The 4,709-nt window shown below is 50.3% G+C and overlaps 1 protein-coding gene across 1 annotated transcript in view; it reads left to right on the top strand.

Annotated features, from left to right (window-relative positions):
* The window catches only part of LOC102259613 (fructose-1,6-bisphosphatase 1), a 22,371-nt gene that overhangs the window by 8,534 nt on the left and 9,128 nt on the right, over positions 1-4,709 (top strand). The gene's annotated exons all lie outside the window — the stretch shown is intronic.

The raw sequence follows: 4,709 nt of genomic DNA, 5'->3' as shown, positions 1-4,709 counted from the left end.
GACAGCCACAACACACTTCTGCCCGACTTGACTTTCTCGTCTGCCACCTTGAATCTCCAGAATCCATGGGGTCTTTCCCTCTACTTCTTGTGGGATGGCGTGGAATAAAACAAACCAATCTCCACAGCAGGCGATGGCCTGGGCGGCATAGAGAAAGGCAAGGTCCGGGGCCTTTCTCATGTTGCCAGGTTCTTCATGCACACGGCCCTGCGCATCCGCATGGGAATGTGGTGACTCTGCTGGGGGCCTGCAGGAGGGAACTCATGCATTGGGAAGGGGTCAGGCTAGAAAAGAATCCCTGCAAGTCCACGATTCGATGGCATTACTTTCTGTTTCTTGTGAGTATGTGGATCATAGATAGTGTTGCCATTTCTTATTTCATGCAAAGACGTCAAAGGGTAAGATTGTTTGGCGACAGTATTTCAGGGAAATTCTGTTTTCTCTCGCACCTTCCCCACAGGCAGAGATGGATGGTGCTGGGAAGGTGGAATCTCTGGGGAGCTTTTACTAGTGGAGAACTGATTACTGCAAGCCTCCAGCAGCTCCCAGTCAGTCCATTTGTTCCATATTCCCGTTGTCTGATTCCCGCTGCACTGGCGGGCAGGCCTAAGTGGCTGTGTTAGAGGGTAGTTAGAGGCCTGAATCCGCCCCCTCTGTCACTGGCTTCGAAGGAAGCTGGCTCCTTTTTCAGGGTCATGCACTGGCAACATTAGGAGTTAGGGAAAACTCAAATTTTCTATACTGTGTTTAGTCTGTGTTGACCCAACCCAACCAACCAACCAACCACCTCAACGAAAACCTTTTATTAAATTTGAGGGCCCAGCCAGTGTGGCTTAGTGGTTAAGCTTTGACCAATGAACCACAGGAGGTCACGGTTAGATTCTGGTCAGGGCACATGCCTGGGTTTCCAGCTCGATCCCAGGAGGGGGCGTGCAGGAGGCAGTGATCAATGATTCTCTCCCATCATTGATGTTTCTATCTCTCTCTCCCTGTCCCTTCCTCTCTGAAATAAAACAAAAAAACAAAAAACAAAACAAAAAAACCCACCAGTTGTGGCGATGAAGGGAAAAATGGAAAGAAATGGTTTTAGCAGTTCTTCCTTGTACATTAGTAGTTCTTACCCTCAGCCGCTGGCATCTCTGGCTGGGAAAGGAATAAATAAAATTGGCAGAAATTGCCCATTTTCATTTCTGTTTAAATTCAGGTAGAGCCTGTTCAAGCTGAAAGATTTGTTGGGGCTGCTTTGAGGAACGAAGAAGCCAATCAAATGCTGATGAGACGGTAGTCATCGGTCAGCAATCCGTTCGTCAGGAGCCGCCTCCTTCGGGTGTTTCATTCCTCAATATTAGGCAAACTGTGGGTCACATGACCCAGGGGGCTGTGTTCTTAGTGAAAAAAAGAAAAGATGAGGGCGCACGTCATGTTCTAAGTGTAAGATTGTTTTGTTTCATTCCTGTACTCGTGTGCGCATGTGAGTGTGTGTTGATGCTGGTTTGTGATGGAGCCAGTGTTTCCTACCGTGGGTCATGGTCAACACAATGGGAGCATCTGCCCTGGTCTTCGCTGGCTCTGGAGGGTTTTCTAAGTCCCCATATTTCCGAGAATCTCCTTGGTGTGTGAGTGATGTGGGCCACATTGCTCCCTGGGGGATGGGCGGCAACTGGCAGGAACTCGTGGAATTGATGTCCTCACCAGACTCGCGGCCCTGCAGCCCAGTCTTAATTTGTTTAAAGAACGATGGAGTAGGCAGGTGAAAGACATCGATGCCCATAACAAGATTAAATTAGCGGGAGCTGGCAAGAAGGCATGCTCTGTTCTGAAAGTGAAAATAGAGAAATGAGGGAATATCAAATTAGTAAAATCGGAGGAGGGCGGTAATTGGAAAGAAGGTCCCAGCTGCAGGAAATCAGGGGCCTGTGGGAAGGCTGCTGTGGGAATATAATCAGGACATCACTGTTCGTGAAGGAGGGTCCCTCTAAGAAAATGCCCTATTTCATCAAGAAAGCATCTTGATAATGCATCTTGCTAATGGTTGAACTGAAAAAAAAAAAGAACAACAAAAAGAACCGCAAAACAGAACAAAAATGTGTTTTGTTTTCTTTCTTGTCCTAGAACTCTACCGACGAGCCTTCTGAGAAGGACGCCCTGCAGCCGGGCCGGAACCTGGTGGCGGCTGGCTATGCCCTCTATGGCAGTGCCACCATGCTGGTGCTGGCCATGGCCTGTGGGGTCAACTGCTTCATGCTGGACCCGGTGAGAGAGCCTGGGGGCAGGGGGTGGGGGGTTAGGTGCCTGGCCGATGGCTGTGTCAGATACGTGTGTTGGGCATGGACTGGGGTACATAGAGGGGGGGAGATGACGTCTGGAGGGACAGAGGTGGGTGGGGGCGAAGTGGAAGACCACATGTATGTTAGGAGAAGATTATTGAGGTGAGGATTAATGTCTGTCCAGAACATGAAAGAGGGCCTTTGTTCCAAGATGAAATCTTCGGAACAGACGTTATTCAACTGACTCCAAGGCCCATCTAGGCCGGGCAAGCCATGTGAATGAGTAGAGCGTGCTGCCAAGCCAGGCCAGGGGGTGGTGGGACTGTGGTGAACTGGACAGGTGTCGATGTTCAGGAAACACTATGCTGTGTGTTTTTAATGTGATGGTTCTGGATTTGTAAAACACCGTGCTAGCCAACTAAATGCATTCATGGACCAGATGGGGCCTGTGGATGGCCTGTTTACCACCACCCCCCCGCCGCCCCCCACTGTATTCATCACTAATGTCCTCAGTGAACGGTAGCCCACCTGAACGCATATGCTGTGCACTGGCAGACACACCTTTGGTAACCTCCGCAGTTCTGACAAGGCTCTGATGAACTCAAGGGCGTGAAAGTAAAGAAGGAAATGGAGATCAGTCGTTGGCCCACCTTATGGAGAACAGCTACCTTATGGAGAGAAGCCCAGGGTGCATGAACAATACTCATTGGCAGTTTTCATTTGTGGATAAGTCCTACGTATCTATTCATTGGGGTTATTTACCTATTGATTCAGCAGTCGCCAACCTTTCGGACCTCACGGACCACCAGTGGCCCGCGGACCACCAGTTGGCGACCGCTGATTTAGATGACAGTGTCAACAGAGCAGATGAATGAGGGAAAGAAATCTTTTCAAATATCTGGTGCCACGAAATCCACCACTGAATACACACCCCATAGGACAGTCTTTACTAGGTTGGCATGTTCATTGTGTGTTTGGCCCCGTGCCCCAAGGGTTTATAAACACCTTTTACTTTTAGAAATGTCCTTGGGTGACATTAATGACGCATGTTGTTTATTTGGTGCTTTTTGCTGACAAACCGAACACAAGGACGAGCAGCTGGCTGGGGTCCTGGGAGCGACGGGCTGCTCCTGGAGAGGCTGGGGTTGGTTTGCGGCAGGGCCGGTAAACCAGGGTGCGGGCGCCTTTGCCCCCTGCACTCTTGCACAACTGCACTTTGCCTCCTTGGAAGTGCCGGCGTTTAATAAATAAACAGGGGTGGGGGACAGCACTCGAGTAAGTCTCCAGCGAGGTGACCTGAGGGAAAACAGTGGCAGAACCAGAGCACAGTTCACTGGGAGCCGGGGCTGGGGCACAGCTTCTGAAATCACCGGTGTCTCAGCTCCCAGACACGTCCTGCCTCCTCATGGCCTCCCGGGCTGCCTGTTGCCTTTGCTGATGGATGCATCGAAAAAGTAAATCTCTTCTTGTTTCCAGATCGCAGGCGGTGTCTCTGGGAGTCAGTGTCTGTGTATTTGATGGTCCTTTGCCCTCCTCACACCCACTGGCCGCTCGGTGTTTGGAAGGACTGCCTGTCCCCTGCGGGCTGCCTCCCGGATCCGCGATCTGGCCAGCCCTCTGCTGGCGGACGCCTGTGGGCTGAGCCTCGGATCGTTTAGCCTTTCCTTTTCCTTTTGGCTTGCTGCACGCGCAGGCTGAGGGTTTCTGCTAAGAAGCTATGTTTGCATTTTCAGCTCGCCAGGCATTTAACGTTCAAAAAGCTTTTCCGTCTCTTGTCACGAGTGCAGGAGGCCTCCCTCCACACCTGCGCTGCGGGCGGTGTCTGCAAAGCATGGCTGTGTGAGCTGCGTGGCGCCTGCCATGCAACGGCTTCATTTTCCAGACTTTTTAACCTTTTTTTGTAAAGATATTTATTTATTTACTTAGTCTTCTGACCATAAAAATATTTCTACATATTTGTGGTCAGAATAGTTGGAAATATCAAAAAGCATAAAAGAAAATAGAACCACTCCCAGTGACAGCTTCCAGTGACCACTGTTAATACTCGCCTCTTTTCTCTCCTCTCCCTCACCCTTCCCTTCCCTCCTCCCTCTCTCTCTAGTCCCACGTGCTCCATACTGGCAGGAACCAGTCTTCACTGTGGGAATAAATGGCGGGAGAGATGTGTTGATGGGGCCTCCCTTCTTCTAACTCTTGCCTCCAGGGAGCAACCCCCTCCCCAGATGAGCAGCACCCTGATCACCTTCTCAGTGACACGCAGGAGCCCCAAGCAAGCCTCAGTCTAGAGCAGGGGTGGGCAAACTTTTTGACTCGAGGGCCACAATGGGTTCTTAAACTGGACCGGAGGGCCGGAACAGAAGCATGGATGGAGTGTTTGTGTGAACTAATATAAATTCAAAGTAAACATCATTACATAAAAGGGTACGGTCTTTTTTTTTTTTT

This window comes from Myotis brandtii, unplaced genomic scaffold, assembly GCF_000412655.1.
Source record: "Myotis brandtii unplaced genomic scaffold, ASM41265v1 scaffold419, whole genome shotgun sequence".
NCBI classification, from domain to species: domain Eukaryota; kingdom Metazoa; phylum Chordata; class Mammalia; order Chiroptera; family Vespertilionidae; genus Myotis; species Myotis brandtii.
Note: the sequence above shows the minus strand (reverse complement) of the source record. Positions and strands in the feature narration are given on the sequence as shown.